Below are 21,730 nucleotides of genomic sequence, written 5' to 3'. Positions count from 1 at the left end.
GTGCTCGGTCCTGAGGGCATTGTGCTCAGTCTGAAGAGCGTTATGCTCGGACCGGAGGGCATTATGGACAGACTGAAGAGTGTTGTGCTCGGACCGGAGGGCATCGCAGTTGGGTTGGAAGGCATCGTGCTTGGCCTGGAGGGTGCCGCACTCAGACTGGAGGGCGTCATACTTGGACTGGAGAGTATTGTGCTCGGTCTGGAGGGCATTGTGCTCGGTCAGGAGGGCATCACGCTCAGTCTGGAGAGTGTTGTACTCGGACCGGAGGGCACTGTGCTCGGACTGGAGAGTGTCGTGCTCGGACCGGAGGGCGCTGTGCTCGGACTGGAGAGTGTTGAGTTGGGATTGCACGGAGCTTTTCTCATCCCAAAGTTTTTCTGCATCAGCTCTAAGATTCTCTTTCTCGTACCAGATTGAGTCTCGTTGGTACAGGAGATCTTTTCTCGCAGCTTCAAAAGCTTTTTCTCTCTCTACCTTCTCAGTCCAAAGTTTTTCTGCCTCAGCTCTAAGACTCTCCTTCTCGGCCCTGAGACTCTCTCTCTCAGCTTCAAAAACTTCCCTCTCAGGAATGGTACTGAATAAGGCCCGATAAGCATTAGCTAGGCCCAAAATCATTTGTGCCTCCTGAGATCTGCCTGAGCCACAACATTCCTGCCTCAAATATGCAATCAAACTCTCAGGATTCTTCAAGTGTTCAGGAGTGAAGCTCCATAACACTGAAGATGTCTGTCCTTTGAGAATCTCTTCAAAGCCTCTCCACACTCCCTGCCACTCAGTATTCTCTGGTTCTAGGGAAGACTTCCTCCGGATGTTATAAATCCAGATACTGAGTGAGATTATTACAATAATCAACAGTAAGATCGGGGAGATTAAGAGTGTGGCCCACTGATCATTCAAAAACTGCATAAAGGATTCATAGAAAGAAAGAGGAGCACGCTTAAAAATCACCATTTCTGTATAATTAGTTGCATTAGTTGCTCCCTCTGGAGCTGTATACAGATACGAAGTGAGCATTGCTAACCATGCTTTCAATCCATTATACAATTGTATAGCTCCATAAGAAAAAGTGGCTAGCTTAAACATGACCCAATATGTTCGGAGCGTCTCAAAAAAGGAACCAATGGCACACAGTCCCTGGTAAAACAAATTTAGTAGAGAAAACATTTTTTTTTCCTTTTTTTTTCTTCAATAGAGAGGAAAAAAAGTAAAAGAAAACAAAGCTCAGCAGTGTTTATAAAATATACCGGAGTATTGGCAGTCCGCCTGGACTTTCAAGGTCAAGCTCGCAGGTGCAGAATCGCAAACCTGAGATAGCTCCTTAACAGGGAAAAAAACTCGTAGCTCTGTTAAAAGCTAAAAGAGCAACAGAAGAAAACACAGAAAAACAGCAACTCAATTTGCCCGCATTCAAAAGGGGAGAGAGCGTCTAGGATGGGGAAGCGTCAACAGCTGTGCCGTTATCAATACCAACACCCCATTCTCTCATGAAATTCTTTCATTCCTACGAGCTAACTTGTAATGTTTTGCATGCCATCTGACACTCCAGTTCTTCAGGCATTGTTGCCTGTAGGTAATATGAGAAGTAGTGGTTGTTGGTTGTTGAATTGTTTCATTTTTTAATGAATTCTGATGGCAAACAAGCAGCGTTCCCTTTGATGAGACTGTACACCAGGCTGTGACAGCTTGTGTTGTGATGTGAGGTGGAATTAGATGGAAGAACATTAGCAGGGGGAAGATTGAGTGAGGGACTGAGTGAGTGTTGGAGCTCAGTATGCTTCATAGGGAGCATGGGAATGATGGTGGAGTTCTTTATTCCGTAGTGAGGCTGGAGAAATTTCTGTTCACCAGCTGTGCAGTAAACCAAGGGTACGTACTACCGTGTTTAAGAACCAGCTGTGTTGTCTTAGGAACGTGGTGTGAATAGGCACGGAAAGATTTTTGTCTGGTTTTGTCTTCTGTAGAGACATTTCAAATGCCTGCAAAGAAGGAAGTGTATAGGTCCCTACTTAAGAGCGGTTGTACAGGGATGGGCTGCGGATCTGGAGTGGTAGAACCGAATGGTCCACTCGTAATGGGAAGAAGCGTGTTTTTATCCCCTGTGCTGGGTAGCCCAGCTGCGGTCCCAGCGCTCCAGCTGTGACCTCCTCAGGGCTGAGCAGAGGGCGGGATAACCGCCCTTCACCCACGGGTGGCACCTGGCCTCACGCAGCCCAGGACAGCGTTCGGCAAGGCAGCCCGGGTGGGTTCCTTGCAGGTTCAGCCTGGTGTCCAGCAGGACTGGTGGTTCTGCTCCAGCTGGCTGACCCCAGCTGTAGCACGGCCTGTGGATGTTGGTCCCCAGGAGCAGAGGTTTGCCATTGCCCTCTCTGAAGCCCGTGGGGTTCGTGTCTGGAATGCAACAGTGGCAGCAGTTGCACGGCAGTAGGAAAAAGGGGAGAGAGCGTCAAGGATGGGGAAGCGTCAACAGCTGTGCCGATATCAATACCAACACTCAATACCAACACTTTGTTTTTCAATTGTTTTCAATGTTAATTTATTGTTTGCAGTCTTTCTGTTTTCTATTTGAGGTTAAATTGGACGGTGATGACAAGGGTCCGTTGGGGCCAGTGTGTGTCCCAGGTGCTGCCTGGCCCCAGCCTCCTCAGCTGCCCCATGGGCTCTTCTATTGCTGCCGGCGGGGTGGCCTCTTCTTTGATGGTGCTGAGGCCTGTGAGTCGCCGGCCTTCCTCTTCGGGGCTCGCCGGGTCCCCTCAGGTGGTCTGGTGCCGGAGGGCCCTGCCACAGGCTCTCCTGGCTCCTCCTGAGGCGCTGCCTGCTCTGTGGTGACAGTTGCAGGGTTGCCATGTGGGCGGCTGGGATGCCCACGAACCTCTTGTGTTGCCCTGCCCAGCATTTCGTCCCTGTTGGAGCTGGCAGGGCTGCTGGAGGGTGCTGAGCCAGGGACAGGTGGCTCCTCTGGTGTGGCAGCTCTGGGCTCTGCTGCTGTGGCCTCCTGTGCCCCAGGAGCAGGGGGGATGTTGAGGCCCAGGAAGCGGCCTGCCACCCGGCTGCACCTCCGCACCGCAAAGGCGATGAAGTGCCTCACAAAGGTCACCGTGTGGCCGTGCAGGTCAGGATCCAGCATTTCTATCAGGATCCCCTCTGCCAAGCCTACGAGGAGCAGGGCCCAGATGACACTGTCAACCAGGATATTTGCCTGTGGCCCCTCGGTGCCCAGGATGCGGTGCAGGTTCTGGCGCAGCCAGGACCGCAGGGGCCGCAGCAGGGCCGGCTGCTCCCTGAAGAGGGAAGCCCAGGTGGCAGGGGAGAGGCCGCCCAGAGGATGGGGATGCGTGGGCACTGCAGGCCATGGCCGGGCTGCGTGGTGGAGTGCGGGTCTCCGTGTAGCAACAGACGCCTGTGCAGCTGGTCTGACCTCCACCTCCTTGTACTTGTCGTCCGCTTGCACGGAGTGAATGATGGTCTTCACGTCCCGTTTGCACAGCGGACACTGGGGCCTGGTGCTTGTCCACCGCTGGATGCAGCGGAAGCAGAACTGGTGGCAGCAAGGCATGGCGTATGCTGCGCTGTCCCAGTTCTCCAGGCACACGGGGCAGCGGGTCTCAAAATCTGCCTCCATCCTTCCACCAGTTGCGGTGGGCCAGTGGGAGCGGGAGATGGTAACGTGCTCCCCAGCACTAACGCTGCAGCAGCAGCAGCAGGTGACACGCTGGAAGAGGACAAGAGACATTAGTCAGACTCCGGCCTCGGAAGGGTCCCTCAAGTTGTGCCCCCCCGCTGCCAGTCTCTGTGCCGCCTACCTGTGCTGCTGCACACGCTTCTTTCTCTAGGATGTCCCGTCTGCCTGCTCCCGGCAGGCTCGGGGAAAGAACAAATGGCTCTGAGAAGGCCGCTGGGAGCTGTGCTAACAGCACCCAGAGCACTTTCCAGCACCAAAGCTCGCCCTGTCTACACTCCAGTCCTCGCACACACGCTTGGTCAGAGGCCAGGCACGAACTGCTGGGCTGAGCTGCTGCGCCCGCATCAAAGCCGCCATGGCCTATGGGGTCACAATCCGTTGCCTGGTGATGTCTCCAACCATGGCTTGGCCAAGCTGCTGGGTGTCACCTTCGCTTGACCTTCGCTTGGGTACATCACTGCCCGTCTCACAGTGATGCCGCAGTCCACTGCTGGGTCATCACAGTGAGCCGTCCTCACCCGCAGCACGTGCTCCAGCCCCAGCTCAAGTTTCCGGGCTTTTCCCAGTGCCGCTGCCCTCTCCCTTCCCCACATCTCATGTGCTTGGCATGGGTGTTTCCTACCAGAGTGGGGCCTCAGCCATGTGATCCCATGATCCCCCTCAGGTCTCCCTGGCCATTACACACATGCAAAACACATATGGCGTGTAGTATTCAATAAAAGTTCATGTTTGTCTCTGATAGATGGACGTGATGATCTTAGTGGTCATTTAACACGTCATGGACTTTGAGTGTCCTCTGTTTTCACGCACGTAAAGTTCTTTTGTGATTAGTAATTTCTGTCTTTTGTCGCATCCATTTCAGTTGTCAAAAGAGTTATTAATCCCATCGGTTCTACCAGTGCTTATCTTTGATGTCTATGGCGCTCCATGTATCATTAGCCCTGTTCTCTCATGAAATTCTTTCATTCCTACGAGCCAACTTGTAATGTTTTGCATGCCATCTGACACTCCAGTTCTTCAGGCATTGTTGCCTGTAGGTAATATGAGAAGTAGTGGTTGTTGGTTGTTGAATTGTTTCATTTTTTAATGAATTCTGATGGCAAACAAGCAGCGTTCCCTTTGATGAGACTGTACACCAGGCTGTGACAGCTTGTGTTGTGATGTGAGGTGGAATTAGATGGAAGAACATTAGCAGGGGGAAGATTGAGTGAGGGACTGAGTGAGTGTTGGAGCTCAGTATGCTTCATAGGGAGCATGGGAATGATGGTGGAGTTCTTTATTCCGTAGTGAGGCTGGAGAAATTTCTGTTCACCAGCTGTGCAGTAAACCAAGGGTACGTACTACCGTGTTTAAGAACCAGCTGTGTTGTCTTAGGAACGTGGTGTGGATAGGCACGGAAAGATTTTTGTCTGGTTTTGTCTTCTGTAGAGACATTTCAAATGCCTGCAAAGAAGGAAGTGTGTAGGTCCCTACTTAAGAGCGGTTGTACAGGGATGGGCTGCGGATCTGGAGTGGTAGAACCGAATGGTCCACTCGTAATGGGAAGAAGCGTGTTGTTATCCCCTGTGCTGGGTAGCCCAGCTGCGGTCCCAGCGCTCCAGCTGTGACCTCCTCAGGGCTGAGCAGAGGGCGGGATAACCACCCTTCACCCACGGGTGGCACCTGGCCTCACGCAGCCCAGGACAGCGTTCGGCAAGGCAGCCCGGGTGGGTTCCTTGCAGGTTCAGCCTGGTGTCCAGCAGGACTGGTGGTTCTGCTCCAGCTGGCTGACCCCAGCTGTAGCACGGCCTGTGGATGTTGGTCCCCAAGAGCAGAGGTTTGCCATTGCCCTCTCTGAAGCCCGTGGGGTTCGTGTCTGGAATGCAACAGTGTCAGCAGTTGCACGGCAGTAGGAAAAAGGGGAGAGAGCGTCAAGGATGGAGAAGCGTCAACAGCTGTGCCGATATCAATACCAACACTCAATACTAACACTTTGTTTTTCAATTGTTTTCAATGTTAATTTATTGTTTGCAGTCTTTCTGTTATTTATTTGAGGTTGAACTGGACGGTGATGACAAGGGTCCGTTGGGGCCAGTGTGTGTCCCAGGTGCTGCCTGGCCCCCGCCTCCTCAGCTGCCTCATGGGCTCTTCTATTGCTGCCGGCAAGGTGGCCTCTTCATTGATGGTGCCGAGGCCTTAAGAAGGGTTTTTAACAAGACTAAAAGGTAAAAACAAGACTAAAAGGGAAAAGCAAGACAGAAAAAGAAAAGCCGCAGTGAAAGGGAAAAGCAAGACTAAAAGGGAAAAGCAGCAAGGAAAGTGAAAAGCAGCAGTGAAAGGGAAAAGCAAGAATAAAAGGAAAAAGCAAGACTAAAAAGGAAAAGCAAGACTAAAAGGGAAAAGCAGCAGTGAAAGGGAAAAGACTAAAAGGGAAAAGCAGCAGTGAAAGGGAAAAGCAAGACTAAAAGGGAAAAGCAGCAGTGAAAGGGAAAAGAGTAAAAGGGAAAAGCAGCAGTGAAAGGGAAAAGCAAGACTAAAAGTGAAAAGCAGCAGTGAAAGGGAAAAGACTAAAGGGGAAAAGCAGCAGTGAAAGGGAAATGCAAGACTAATAGGTGTCACGGGTTACTTAGATCTACCTATGCCCGTGACATGGGAAGCCACCACGTGGGCCCCCCCCCTGGGGCCCGGTAAGTAGGGGGAAAAGGCGAGTGGGATAAAACAGCAACAATCTAAGGAGGAAAAACTTATTTTACTAAATATGACATTGAAATACAAGATAACACAATATAATATAATTGAGGCTAACAAATCGAATGAAACAGAGAGAGAGAGTCCCCGAAAACCAAGAGGCCTACTGTGAACTCTAGGCAACACGGCTGCAACGCATCCCACTCTCCGAGAAGTTCGAGAGAAGAAGGAGAGCACTCCAGCCTGGAAACGAGATTATATAGAGTCCTGGTCCCGTAACTTATTGTTACTCCTGTTGTTCTCTGGGATATGTAGTCTTCTTCTGTGGACTGCACATTCAAGAGAAGTATCCATACTTCACAGTATGTTATGATGTGGAATACTGATAGCAAAATTACAAAATTACAAGACCATGACAGGGAAAAGCAGCAATGAAAGGGAAAAGCAAGACTAAAAGGGAAAAGCAGGACTAAAAGGGAAAAGCAAGAATAAAAGGGAAAAGCAGCAGTGAAAGGGAAAAGGAAGACTAAAAGTGAAAAACAGCAGTGAAAGGGAAAAGCAAGACTAAAAGGGAAAAGCAAGACTAAAAGGGAAAAGCAGCAGTGAAAGGGAAAAGCAAGACTAAAAGGGAAAAGCAAGACTAAAAGGGAAAAGCAAGACTAAAAGGGAAAAGCAGCAATGAAAGGGAAAAGCAAGACACAAAAGGGAAAAGCAGCAGTGAAAGGGACAATCAAGACTAAAAGGGAAAAGCAAGACTAAAAGGGAAAAGCAAGACTAAAAGGGAAAATCAAGACTAAAAGGGAAAAACAAGAGTAAAAGGGAAAAGCAAGACTAAAAGGGAAAAGGAAGAATAAAACAGAAAAGAATGACTAAAAGGGAAAAGCAGCAGTGAAAGGGAAAAGCAAGACTAAAATGGAAAAGAAGGAGTGAAAGGGAAAAGCAAGACAAAAAGGGAAAAGCAGCAGTGAAAGGGAAAAGCAGCAGTGAAAGGGAAAATCAAGACTAAAAAAGAAAAGCAGCAGTGAAAGGGAAAAGCAAGACTAAAAGGGAAAAGCAAGACTAAAAAGGAAAAGCAAGACTAAAAGGGAAAAGAAGCAGGGAAAGGTAAAAGCAAGACTAAAAGGGAAAAGCAGCAGGGAAATGGGAAAAGCAAGACTAAAAGGGGAAAGCAGCAGTTTAGGGGAAAAGCAAGACTAAAAGGGAAATGCACGAGTGAAAGGGAAAAGCAAGAATTATAGAGAAAAGCAGCAGTGAAAGGGAAAAGCAGCAGAGAAAGGGAAAACAGCAGAGAAAGGGAAGTACAGAAGTGAAAGGGAAGAGCAGCAGTGAAAGGGAAAAACAGCAGTGAAAGGGAAAAGCAAGACTAAAAGGGAAAAGCAAGACTGAAAAAGAAAAGCAAGACTAAAAGGGAAAATCAGCAGTGAAAGGGAAAAGCAGCAGGGGAAGGGAAAAGCAGCAGGGGAAGGGAAAAGCAGCAGTGAAAAGGATTAGCAAGAATAAAAAGGAAAAGCAGCAGTGAAAAGGAAAAGCAGCAGTGAAAGGGAAAAACAAGACTAACAGGGAAATGCAGCAGTTTAAGGGAAAAGCAGCAGTGAAAGGGAAGAGCAGCAGTGAAAGGGAAGAGCAGCAGTAAAAGGGAAGAGCAGCAGTGAAAGGGAAGAGCAGCAATGAATGGGAAAAGCAGCAGTGAAAGGGAAAATCAGGACTAAAAGGGAAAAGACTAAAAGGGAAAAGCAAGACTTAAAAGGGAAACGCAGTAGTGACAGGGAAAAGCAAGACTAAAAGGGAACAGCAGCAGTGAATGGGAAAAGCAGCAGAGAATGGGAAAAGCAGCAGAGAAAGGGAAAAGCAAGAGTAAAAGGGAAAAGCAAGAATAAATAGGAAAAGCAGCAGTGAAAGGGAAGTGCAGCAGTGAAAGGGAAGAGCAGCAGTGAAAGGGAAGAGCAGCAGTGAAAGGGAAAAGCAAGACTAAAAGTGAAAAGCAAGACTGAAAAAGAAAAGCAAGACTAAAAGGGAACAGCAGCAGTGAAAGGGAAAAGCAGCAGTGAAAGGAAAAAGCAGCAGTGAAAGGGAAATGCAGCAATGAAAGGGAAGTGCAGCAGTGAAAGGGAAGATCAGCAGTAAAAGGGAAGAGCAGCAGTGAAAGGGAAAAGCAGCAGTGAAAGGGAAGAGCAGCAGTGAAAGGGAAGAGCAGCAGTGAAAGGGAAGAGCATCAGGGAAAGGGAAGAGCAGCAGGGAAAGGGAAGAGCAGCAGGGAAAGGGAAGAGCAGCAGTGAATGGGAAAAGCAGCAGTGAAAGGGAAAAGCAGGACTAAAAAGGAAAAGCACGAGTGAAAGGGAAAAGCAGCAGTGAATGGGAAAAGCAGGACTAAAAGGGAAAAGCAGCAGTGAAAGGGAAAAGCAGCAGTGAATGGGAAAAGCAGCAGAGAAAGGGAAGAGCAGCAGAGAAAGGGAAGAGCAGCAGTGAAAGGGAAAAGCAAGACTAAAAGGGAAAAGCAAGACTAAAAGGGAAAAGCAAGACTAAAAGGGAAAAGCAAGACTAAAAGGGAAAAGCAGAACAGAAAGGGAAAAGCAAGACTGAAAGGGAAAAGCAAGACTGAAAGGGAAAAGCACAAGTGAAAGGGAAAAGCAGCAGTGAAAGGGAAAAGCAGCAGTGAAAGGGAAAAGCAGCAGGGGAAGGGAAAAGCAGCAGGGGAAGGGAAAAGCAGCAGGGGAAGGGAAAAGCAGCAGGGGAAGGGAAAAGCAGCAGGGGAAGGGAAAAGCAGGAGGGGAAGGGAAAAGCAGCAGGGGAAGGGAAAAGCAGCAGGGGAAGGGAAAAACAAGACTTACAGGGAAAAGCAGCAGTGAAAGGGTAAAGCAGCTGTGAAAGGATAAAGCAGCAGTGAAAGGGAAAAGCAGCACTAAAAGGAAAAAGCAGCAGTGAAAGGGAAATGCAGCAATGAAAGGGAAGAGCAGCAGTGAAAGGGAAGAGAAGCAGTGAAAGGGAAGAGCAGCAGTGAAAGGGAAGAGCAGCAGTGAAAGGGAAAAGCAGCAGTGAATGGGAAGAGCAGCAGTGAGAGGGAAAAGCAGTACTAAAAAGGAAAAGCACGAGTGAAAGGGAAAAGCATGACTAAAAGGGAAAAGCAGCAGAGAAAGGGAAAAGCAGCAGAGAAAGGGAAAAGCAGCAGAGAAACGGAAAAGCAGCAAAGAAAGGGAAGTGCAGCAGTGAAAGGGAAGAGCAGCAGTGAAAGGGAAGAGCAAGACTAAAAGGGAAAAGCAAGACTAAAAGGAAAAAGCAAGACTAAAAGGAGAAAGCAGCAGTGAAAAGGAAGACTAAAAGGGAAAAGCAGCTGTGAAAGGGAAAAGCAGCTGTGAAAGGGAAAAGCACCAGTGAAAAGGGAAAAGCACCAGTGAAAGGGAAGAGCTGCAGTGAAAGGGAAGAGCTGCAGTGAAAGGGAAGGGCAGCAGTGAATGGGAAGAGCAGCAGTGAATGGGAAAAGTAGCAGTGAAAGGGAAAAGCAGCAGTGAAAGGGAAAAACAGCAGTGAACGGGAAAAGCAAGAATAAAAGGGAAAAGCAGCAATGAATGGGAAAAGCAAGACTAATAGGGAAAAGCAGCATGAAAGGGAAAAGCGGCAGTGAAAGGGAAAAGGAACAAGAAAATGCAGCTCTGAAAGGGAGAAGCAGAACTGATAAAGAAAAGGAGCCCTGAAAGGGAAAAGGAGCCCTGAAAGGGAAAAGGAGCCCTGAAAAAGAAAATAAGCAAAGAAAAGCAGCCCTGAAAGGGAAAAGGAGCCCCGATAAGGAAAGGAACAGCATAAAGTAACACTGATAGGGAAAAGGAGTACATAAAGGGCAAAGGCAGCACTGAAAGAGAAAAGAAGCATGAAAGGGAAAAGCATCAAAGCAAGGGAAAAGAAGCACTGAAATGTAAAAGGAACAAGCACAGGGAGCAGGCAAGTAGGCACAGCAAAGCAGCAAGCAAAGCCCAATCTGTCAGAGGGGGCCTGCTAACAGGAAGCCCAGCTATTGCCCTCCCAAAGAAACTCCACCATTTTGACAGCCAAAACAGAAACTACGGTTTCGGTTCTCATGACTCTTCCCTGCGCTCCCAAATAAATGGTTTCGTGACATCCTCTACCACACTGCAACTGCTCAGAATAATCAAAATTATATCATTCATGACATAAGAAACTCACTTTTGCCTGGTGACAACGACAGTCCATTCCCATCCTGTCCCTCCATGTAATGAACATTGCATTTGGCCTTCTAACAGCCTCCTGGATGAATCCACCAAAAGCAAGGAAGCACCCTGCCCTTACTCTGAAGAGAGAAAGAAAGCAAGGTTCATGGAAACAGGCACACAAGGCTCGCAACAAGACACGGTGCTCCAGATCATGACAGAGATAGGACTACCACAGTGCCAGAACATGATTTACCACTAAAGGAAACATCTGGGAGCACATTCACAACTTCAGCACAAGCTGTAATGGCTCAGCATATTTAGCTTTCTTATCGTTCAGCTGGAGAACGAGATACTCCGAAGTATCAGTCAGCAAGCACTCGGATGAGCCTGCCCTCTGGTTTTAACGATGACAGACATCATTACTGCCACCTCTGACACCTTACCAGGAGATGCTTCCATTTGTTAGCCTGGTCTTGATTCCTTCCATCAGCAGCTGCTCCTAAACTGACCTCCATTCATACAGTGATACCACTGACTTCTAGCACGAGCTGACCTGCAATACAGAGAAGAGAAAGCAGGATGGCAACAAACACTGACATAGCACAATCTAATATTCTTGAACAGCCGCAAAAGAGACAAAACAGGAGAGAAACGCATCCGCAGCAACACCCCAGTTCATAAAGAAATGCAACTCCAGCCTGGCCTCAGCAGCCCTTATATATTTCTTACACATTTGATTAAGCCAACTGCAATTTGAACCAGGAGAATTCACAGTCTCTTGCAAATGTCACCGTAAAGCAGAACAGGACACAGCAAAAGGAAAAAAAAAAAAAAAAGAAAGAAAAAAAAAAAAAAAAAGCAATACAAAGAAATATAAAGAAAAAAAGCAAGCCAAAGACCTCGGAATCAAAGTTTAAAAAAAACACAGAAAACAAATAGAAAAAAAAACACATACTATCTGTAACAACAGAAAGACTAGCACAGTGTGAATACACTACAAAGGTAAGGAAAGAATGGCTCACCCACCACTGAGGATGGAAGTGCACAGAACAAACTCCACAGAGGAGAAACCATCAAAAAAAATTCCACCCAGGGGCAGTCAGCCTTCAAAAATGAGCTGTAAGAGAGGTGCAGCCAGGCTCCATCCCTTCCAGTCACTCAGCTGCATTGCCCTCACCTGCACTAACCAGGGCTGACCAGGTACCTTCCCTAGGTGATAATCAGTGGCTCAGACTGTGATTCAACAGTTCTCATACAGCGTATCTAAAGAAAAATAGCAAAGCATAGATGAAAAACACAACGACAAATAAACCATGAAGGATTTTAGGAAATAACACAGAATTTAAAAAAAAAAAAATAATAAAAGCAAAGAAAAAATAATAAATCAAACAAAAGAAAAAAACTAAGACAAGGAAAAACAGAAAAAAACTTATAAAAAAAACAAAAAACAAACAAACAAAAAAAAAAACACGACATAGAAAACGCCAAATAGGAAAGAAAACCATAGAACTGCAAAGGAAAAAAAATAACACAGCAAAGCAAAGCACAGATGATAAAAAACAACAAGGAAAACACACCTCCCTGACATGACATCTTGCCTCCTGAGCAGGTCACAGTGTCCCTCACTCAGATGTAGAGCAGGGAGGAAGCTGAGACCCCATGTGTTCCTTGCTGCGCACACCCATCTAAAAGGTCCATATGCTCCTTGGGAAGCACAATGCCACCTGGGGAAAAGAGAAAGCAGGAACAGGACATGCAGGCGGCTATCACCCAGCAGAAGGCCAGATCCTTCCGTCTGTTATCCACTCCTCTTTTTAGTCCTAATAGGGCCCCGAGGATACAGAAATAGCAGTGCTTAGCAGAAGGACTCGGAGAAGGACCGGTAGAAACTGTCAGGAGGACAACTGGCATCGTGTGGACACAAACAGGCTGTTGGTGCAAGGAAGGAAACAGCACCTGAGCATTTCACCAGACAGGTTCCCTCCTCTCTGTCTTCCTGCAAAGATACAAGGATAAAAACCTCATTTCCTCTGAGCAACAATTAGAAACAAGACCAGAAAATTATTCATTCAAAGGCACTTCTAGGAGATGTATAACAGAGTCCTTCCCAGTTACATGAGCTTACGCTGTGGCCTTTGGAGAAACAAGCTGCCTTTGTGGTCCTGAGGGTTCCTTTTTGTCATCTGTTGGGCACAGCAAGAGAGCTTTTCTTGTACAAATCTATGCCCTGTGTACCTTTCTCCATCCCAAAACCTAGAGTTGCGGTGCAGACACTGGATGCTGACCAGAGCAGTAAAAGAACAGAAGAGGGGAAAAGCAGATACAGGTAAGACACCTAAAAGAAAGGAAAAGAGCAGAAGAGAAGGAAGGATACGGTTAAGAACAAAGGACAGAAGATGGAAAGTGCTATAGAGGATTGGACTGGACATGAGCAGATCAGAGCTACACCAAGGTGTGGCTTCTCCCTGTGTCCCTGTCCACCACTGGCAACATCCCCCAATGACAGGGATGATGCTGCTCCAGCAGCTGATGGGGTTGTGGTCTGGGGTTACGTTCTATGCAGAGCCTCCAGAACCTGCTACAGACCTCCAGTTCCCTGCCACTTCTTTTTTTTCCAGGTGTCTGCACACAAGGAACAGGTGTTCTCTATGCCCTGCATGCTGGTAATTAGTGTGGGCAATTACTGTGTGGGAATTGGGGGAGGGAAATTCAGGGGTGGGATAGTGAGGAGGAATTGGAGGGGGCTGGGAAATTGTTTGGGTGGGATTGTAGAGATCAGATATGACTGTTAGGATGGGGGATATTTGGTTGGAAATACTGTCATTTCTATTACTCATTGCTTTGTATAAGTTATTAAATGCTTTATGTTCCCTCTGCTACATCTCTGCTTGCAGTCATTTGTGCAGTGACAAAGGTCCTCAGCCCACCTCCAAGGTAGGATGGAGCACCACAGATGGCAGTGTTCCACAGCTGCCACCAGCAGCCCCAGCTCGTCCCTCCACACCTGAGGTGTGAGTGGCTGTGAGAGGAATGTCTCTGTGGAAGTGCAGCTCATTCCTCCCCTCTGATGGGGTGTTATGGTTTTGCAATTTGGTTGGTGTTGGTATTCCACATCAGAACACCATGCTAATAATGGGAGTAAAGGGGACAAGTTTTTTTTCCTGTGAACTGCCTTAATGAGCATGTGGGGTGGGGCACCGGAAGGGAAGTGAGGAAGGGGACGGGGTTGCTGGACCGGCTCCCTGCGAGGAGACAACGTGGTCAGAGCTTCCTGCCTTCCACAGCTCCATCGGTGAGATTTGGGACTTGGTATTCTCTTTGTTGAGACTCTCTTGTTGTTGTTTAGTGTTATTAGGTTATTAAACTGCCATTCGTTCTCAGATCACCTTTTTCCTCCCTCATTTTTTTGTTAGACCTAATCGCAATCTCCCTTCCCTTCCCCGTCTCCCTAAACGCACGTGGCCGGGCCGCGCCGGGCCGCGCCGCCGTGCCGCTAGAGGAAAAAAAAAAGGGGGGGGGCTTTTGTTGCTGCTGCCCCGGGTTGTGCCCACTGTCCCGGAGTGAGCTCTAGAGAGAACTCCGTGACATTTTTTGGTGGAGAATGCGGGCAGAGCTCTGGGCAATGTTTTGGGCAGTAATTAGGTGGTCTTTTTCAGCAGCCCTGTATGTCGGACTGATAGTCCGTAGGTTCCTGTGGTCCTGGCTTAAGGACTTCCTGATGTTGGGGGTAGGGGTAGATTTATTAAGCCGATGGCTGGCAGGGATAGAGATATCTGCCTGGCTCCCTTCCAGACTAACGAACATCACAGGCACCGTGCTTGAACTGGCTCACGAATGCTCTGAATTCCTTAAGTAGGACTGGGGTGTCAATTGGAATACTGTGTTGTTAGTCTCTCTAATTGTAGTAGTTTACTATAAATTGCAGAAAGACTTGCAAAGAATAGTGCAGAGAGACTCAGGAAAAGGGCCAGAAGCATCGGGACCCTCAGTATCAGGTAATCTCACCCCTGAACACCAGAGGGACCTTGGGAAATTAATAGAACCCCTGAGTGAGTGTGGGAGATCAGGGGGATCTCAGATCGAATGGCTTATGAAAAAGATAGAGAGTCTCGAGAATGAGATCCAAATACTAAGGGGAAGGCAACAAGTTAATCCCAGCCGACCACAGGAAGCACCAGCATCAGTGTCAGTCGCCCCAGTGGAAGGCCAGAGATGGGAACGTGTGTCCTCACGTCTGGAACGGATGGAGGAAGTAGAGGAAGGTCCTGGTGAGGGACCCTCCCCAAAACCACCGAGAAAGGCAACCCAGAAGACTAACAGACATGGAGAAGATAGTGACGATGAAGGCCAGAGATGGGAACGTGTGCCCTCACGTCTGGAACGGATGGAGGAAGTAGAGGAAGGTCCTGGTGAGGGACCCTCCCCAAAACCACTGAGAAAGGCAACCCAGAAGACTAACAGACGCGGAGAAGATAGTGATGATGAGGGAAAAGTCACTGCTTCCTCTACTCGTAAACCTCTGAAAATTACTGAAATCCAAAGTGCGAGAAAGGAGTTTGCCCGACTCCCAGGTGAACGCCTTGTCACTTGGCTGCTCCGGTGTTGGGACAATGGGGCCTCCTGCATGTCCCTAAGCTGCGATGAGGCTCGTCAATTAGGAAACATTGCTCGAGACTCATCTATTGATAGAGGGATCAGCAGATGTCTCGATGGAGTCGCCAATCTCTGGGAGAGGATTCTATCAGCTGTAAAGGCAACCGGTCTTCTCAAAAATGATTTGGAGCCTGTACTGGAAAAATGGAGTACAGCTGAGGAAGGTATCCAGTACCTGAGAGAAAGGGCTGTGGCAGAAATGCTGTTCGATCCCACGTTTGTCCCTGGGGACCCAGAGGATCACCATGACCCAGAAAAGGTGAGCGGTACTCCGGAAATATGCAAGAAACTCATACGGTCAGCACCAGGGAAGTATTCCAGTGTACTATTAACGAACTCTAACAGGTATGATGAGCTGGATAGGAGACCTAAAATTTTTGAGCTCATCCTTTCACTGCAAAATATCGAATACTCATTACTGCCACACCGTACCACCATCGCAGCCATCTGTAAAATGGTGGATAGAATGGACCAAATGGAGAGAAGACAGGACAACATGCAGAAGAGCTGGTCTGCGGCAAGGAACCACAGTGAACCTGTGGCAGTCTCAGCCGTCAGACGCAAACGCACACTTGTCCGAGTGAAGGACCGCAGTGAGCCTATGTCACGTGGTGCCATGTGGAACTACCTGCGTGACCATGGAGAGGATATGAAGAAGTGGCATGACGAACCCAATTTTGTACTGCGAGCTCGGGTAAGAAAATTACAAAAGAGATCAGCCACTACTGAGGTTGCCTCTACCGCTGCAGACAACCAATAGAGGGGCCCTGCCCTCAGCCAGGGGGGGGAAAGGGATAATAGAGTGTATTGGACTGTGTGGATTCGGTGGCCTGGCACATCAGAACCACAAAAATATAAAGCACTGGTGGATACCGGTGCACAGTGCACTCTGATACCCTCAGGTTTCGAAGGGACAGAACGGATACATATACATGGGGTGACTGGGGGTTCGCAGGAACTGTCTGTATTGGAGGCCGAGATAAGCCTCACTGGTAGAGACTGGCAGAAACATCGTATAGTGACTGGCCAGGGGGCTCCTTGCATACTTGGAATAGATTACCTAAGAAGGGGACATTTCAAGGACCCCAAAGGATACAGATGGGCTTTTGGAATAGCTGCTATAGAAACAGACAATATTAAGCAGCTGTCTGATTTGCCTGGCCTATCAGAGGACCCGTCTGCTGTGGGGTTACTGCGGGTGGAAGAACAACGGGTACCAATTGCCACGAGAACAGTACACAGACGACAGTACCGTACTAATAGGGATTCCTTGCTCCCTATCCATAAGCTCATTCAACAACTAGAAAGTCAGGGAGTAATTAGTAAGACCCATTCACCCTTCAATAGCCCCATATGGCCAGTGCGCAAAGCCAGTGGAGAATGGAGGCTGACAGTGGACTATCGTGGCCTTAATGAGGTCACACCCCCATTGAGTGCTGCAGTGCCAGACATGTTGGAACTCCAGTATGAACTGGAATCAAAAGAGGCAAAATGGTATGCCACCATTGATATTGCCAATGCATTCTTCTCTGTCCCTTTGGCCACAGAGTGTAGGCCACAGTTTGCCTTTACTTGGAGGGGTGTTCAGTACACTTGGAATCGTTTGCCCCAGGGGTGGAAACACAGCCCGACCATCTGCCATGGGCTGATCCAAGCCACGTTGGAACAGGGCGGTGCTCCAGAGCACCTGCAGTATATAGATGATATCATTGTGTGGGGTGATACAGCGACGGAGGTTTTTAAAAAAGGAGAACGGATAATCCAAATCCTCCTGTCTGCTGGTTGTGCTATTAAGCGAGACAAAGTGAAGGGCCCTGCCCAAGAAATCCAGTTTCTTGGGGTGAAATGGCAAGATGGGCGTCGCCACATCCCAATAGAAGTGATCAACAAAATTACTGCAATGTCTGCGCCCACTGACAAAAAAGAGACACAGTCCTTCCTGGGTGTGGTAGGCTTCTGGAGGATGCACATCCCAAATTATAGCCTCATTGTGAGCCCCCTCTATCAGGTGACCCGAAAGAAGAATAGCTTCGCGTGGGGCCCTGAACAGCAGCAGGCCTTTGAGCAAATCAAGCAAGAGATAGCCCGTGCTGTGGCCCTGGGGCCAGTACGGATGGGACAGGATGTGAAGAACATCCTTTACACGGCTGCTGGGGAGAAAGGTCCCACTTGGAGCTTGTGGCAGAGAACCTCAGATGAGACCCGAGGCCGACCCCTAGGATTCTGGAGTAGAGCATACAGGGGGTCGGAAGAGGGCTACACTCCAACTGAAAAGGAGATCTTAGCCGCATATGAAGGGGTCCGGGCTGCCTCTGAGGTAATTGGCACCGAAACACAGCTTCTCCTGGCACCTCGACTTCCAGTGCTGAATTGGATGTTTAAAGGGCAGGTTCCCTCCACTCACCATGCCACAGACGCCACATGGAGTAAGTGGGTTGCACTAATCACACAGCGGGCCCGGATGGGGAACCTCAACCGTCCAGGGATCCTAGAAGTGATCATGGACTGGCCCGAAGGTAAAAAGTTTGAAGCACCACCAGCAGAAGAGGTGTCACGCGCCAAAGAGGCTCCCCCGTACAATGAACTTCCGGATAACGAAAAGAAGTTCGCCCTGTTCACTGATGGATCGTGCCGCATTGTTGGGAAACATCGCAGATGGAAGGCTGCAGTGTGGAGCCCCACACGACAAGTCGCAGAGGCCACAGAAGGAAGAGGAGAATTGAGTCAATTTGCGGAGGTAAAGGCTGTCCAGCTGGCCCTAGACATTGCTGAGCGGGAGAAATGGCTTGAGACATATGCGGTACCCCATGCCACTGCCAGAAACACCATATTAGGCCTAGAGACACAAATCCTGTGGCGACATGGCACCCCAGAGAGGATCGAATCAGACAATGGGACTCATTTCAAAAATTCACTGGTGAGCACTTGGGCCAAAGAACATGGCATTGAATGGATCTATCACATCCCCTATCACGCACCAGCTGCTGGTAAGATCGAGCGCCACAACGGTTTGCTGAAAACCACGCTGAAAGCGATGGGTGGTGGAACATTTAAGAACTGGGAGAAACATCTAGCAGAAGCCACCTGGCTGGTAAACACCCGAGGATCAGCCAACCGAGATGGCCCTACACAGTCCAACTCCCTGCGTACCGTGGAGGGAGACAAGGTTCCTGTGGTGCATGTAAAGAATATGCTGGGAAAAGCAGTTTGGGTCCTTCCAGCCTCTGGAAAGGGGAGGCCCCTCCGTGGAACTGTCTTTGCACAGGGACCTGGGTGCACCTGGTGGGTGATGCAGAAGGATGGGGATGTTCAGTGTGTGCCACAGGGAAATTTGATGCTGGGGGAGTGCAGCCTGTGATTCCATGTGTGTATATATATATATATATATATCTGTATGTACATATGTAATGCATGTTAACTACTGTTCTGTTTATATGTTGATAAAAATTAGGCATGATGTGATGATGTGTAATAAGGGGTGGAATGTTATGGTTTTGCAATTTGGTTGGTGTTGGTATTCCACATCAGAACACCATGCTAATAATGGGAGTAAAGGGGACAAGTTTTTTTCTGTGAACTGCCTTAATGGGCATGTGGGGAGGGGCACCGGAAGGGAAGTGAGGAAGGGGACGGGGTTGCTGGACCGGCTCCCTGCGAGGAGTTATTAGGTTATTAAACTGCCATTCGTTCTCAGATCACCTTTTTCCTCCCTCATTTTTTTGTTAGACCTAATCGCAATCTCCCTTCCCTTCCCCGTCTCCCTAAACGCACGTGGCCGGGCCGCGCTGCATTGCCGCTAGAGGAAAAAAAAAAAGGGGGGGGCTTTTGTTGCTGCTGCCCCGGGTCTGTGCCCACTGTCCCGGAGTGAGCTCTAGAGAGGACTCCGTGACATGGGGGCAGAAGGCATCTGCATTTCCCTCATGGCTCTTATTTCCTGTGTTACTGTGGGAAATGAGCTGAGCCACTGTGCCTCCCTACTATGGCAAGCTCTGCAGCTCTGCCACTGTCTTTATACTCAGCTGTTCCTGTGTGTAATGCTCCACACTTGGACCCTGCAGAGCCCAAAGGCCTCCTTGGCTGCTGTTACTCACCTGGACATTGAGGGTGCTGTGTCTCCAGTCTGTACCTGTTTCCAGGTGGCACTTGCAAGACACTGCGAGTCCACCTGGTTGGAACTGCAGTCAACAAACACAAATGTGAAAGAAATAAGAAAGGATTCTTTCATTTCACAGGCTTTCATCTCCATTGAAAGATGTTCTGCTGTGCAGCACAGCTGGGAGCATTTCATATGTGCAAAAAAGGGGGATAGGCCCTGGCTGTGCCCGGCCCCCTTCCGGCCCAGGCCCCAAAGCAGCCCCGACTGTGCTGGGTTCCCCTCTCACCTGGGCCCTGCAGTGGCCTCAGCTGTGCCTGGTCCCCCTCTGCTCTGGGCCCAGAGCTGGCCCCAGCTGTGCCTGGTCCTCCTCCATCCTGGGCCCCAAGGCCCTGCCTCTGCCTGCTCCCCCTCTGCTCTGGGCCCTGAGCTGGCCCTAACTGTGCCAGGCCCCCCTCTGGCACAGGCCCTGCCTCAAGCCCCGTCCCCTGTGGGCAGCAGTGCTAGTGCCTGTTGGTTTTGCTCTCTTCCCTCTCCTTTCCCTGTTCTCTTCACAAATGCTTTCAGATCCCCCAGGATGACGTGCACTGACACTGCTGCCTTCTTCCTGCACAAACTTTCTGGGCAGCTCAGCTTTTTCTACAGAGCAGCGTGCCTTTGGAAGTGCTTGGAGGATGTAAACTAACAGCAAGAGAACACTGAGCTCTTCTGGGTCTTTCTAGACATGGCAAAGGGACAGGAGAGAGTGCTCAGCCTCGAGTGGTTGCTTGTATGCAGAAATCACAGTTGTCAACATCTGTGCTGTTTTGCTGTAGGCAGTAGTGTGTGACAAGAAGCCTACAATTACCAATTTAGTGAACGTAATTAATTGTAACAGTTCCCCTTTCTTCTTCCCATGACACTTGGGTTATGGAGTTCTCCTATGCTATGTGCCGGTGTAATACCTCTGAGCCACAGCACTGTTGCGTTTAGCAAAGCTCATGGCAACAGTCTTTGGCCAACCTCAGAGCTACGTAGATGATGATAAGATATCCGATGATAGGAGAGAAAATGAACAAGCTCCAAGGTAAGTGTTGTTTTTTCCTTCTAGTCAGCATGCCATCGCTAAATCTTCCATGCTGTGACTTTTATTGTGACAGTGATGATCCCTTAACCTCACACCTTTAGCACAGCACTTTCTGTGGAGATTCCCACCAGTGACAAAGTATTAGTGCCGCTTTTCTGCCTTTTACTTTTTTGTCTGTATTTTCCAGAATGTGGGTATTTCTTTCATTGCCCACAAACACTGCCCAGTGCAGGAGGAGGCAGGGACAAGAGTCAGGAGCAAGGGCAGAATAGTTTCTCTGTTAGTGAATGGAATGCCAATGTTTTCTGCATATGGACTTGCCATAGTGCTTCTTACAAGGCCTAACAGTGGGATGAAATGTGCCCTGAAGCAGGTGTCCTTGCATGAAGGCAAAAGAGAATTGCAAATAATGCTAAGGGGGGCCACTAAGATGATCAGAGGGCTGGAGCACCTTTCCTATGAGGACAGGTTGAGAGAACTGGGCTTGTGCTTGGAAAAGAGAAGGCTCCAGGGAGACCTCACTGTGGCCTTCTAGTATTTGAAAGGAGCATATAAACAGGCAGGGGAATGGCTGTTTACGAGGGTGGATAGTGATAGGACAAGGGGGAATGTTTTTTAAGTGATACGGGGACGTTTAGGTTGGATATTAGGTTGATGTTTTTCACACAGAGGGTGGTAATGCACTGGAACAGGTTGCCCAGGGAGGTTGTGGATGCTCCATCCCTGGAGGCATTTCAGGCCAGGCTGGATGTGGCTCTGGGCAGCCTGGTCTGCTGGTTGGAGACCCTGCACACTGTGGTCCTTTTCAACCCAGGCTAATCTATGATTAAATGATTCTATGATTGTATCAGACCTCGGGGAAGTCACGTGGAAGAGACAAGCCTTTGAAATTAAGCTTGATTCGCTTTGCCCCTCATACACCTGATCACTGCATCCCTTACTTGGCAAATGGTCTTTCTGCGGGGTGTAGATGAGGAAAGGGGAGGAGGAAAATAAAGCAGCTGCTTTGTCTTAGAGCTCTTGTTTTGTTGGGGTCTGGCCCTATTTTCTGAAACTAAAAGACGATGTGTGAAAGAAGGACAGGGAAAGGCACAAGGAGGTTTTGGGTTTGGTGCTGACTCCAGCTCGCTGCTTGCTGCTGGGAAAGGCACACTTAGCTCCAAGGAAGGATGCATGCGTGGAAATCCAGTGGCCAGGGGCAAGGGGTACCCAGCAATAGAGGGCAACGAGAGCTGGGGTGATTTGCTTTTAAACTGCAGCCAGTGAAGTCCTGTCCCATTGGATCTGACATATGTCTCCCCATTCCCTTCCAGTTTGTGCAGAGATGGCATGAGACAGAGGGCATTGCTTTCTGCCAGACTGCCGGAGCAGAAGCATTTCAGGCGCCTAAATGGTTTGGTTTCCTCATT

At 48.9% G+C, this 21,730-nt stretch overlaps 1 long non-coding RNA gene across 2 annotated transcripts; it reads right to left on the bottom strand.

The window, feature by feature from the left end:
• Nucleotides 1-10,019: 10,019 nt before the first annotated feature.
• On the bottom strand, nucleotides 10,020-19,291 carry LOC146755921 (uncharacterized). Of its 2 annotated transcripts, XR_014937822.1 has the most exons (5): nucleotides 19,254-19,291; nucleotides 12,087-12,505; nucleotides 11,687-11,772; nucleotides 10,953-11,062; nucleotides 10,022-10,646 (listed from the first exon to the last, which is right to left on the bottom strand). It is a non-coding gene; the product is annotated as an uncharacterized LOC146755921 (long non-coding RNA). The 2 variants fall into 2 exon arrangements; XR_014937821.1 differs by lacking the exon at nucleotides 19,254-19,291 and having other exon boundaries at nucleotides 10,020-10,646; nucleotides 12,087-13,425.
• Nucleotides 19,292-21,730: the final 2,439 nt, after the last annotated feature.

Source organism: Coturnix japonica, chromosome 29, assembly GCF_054131305.1.
Source record: "Coturnix japonica strain WE chromosome 29, WE-NBRP24, whole genome shotgun sequence".
NCBI lineage: Eukaryota > Metazoa > Chordata > Aves > Galliformes > Phasianidae > Coturnix > Coturnix japonica.
This window is presented reverse-complemented; position numbering and strand designations above follow the sequence as displayed.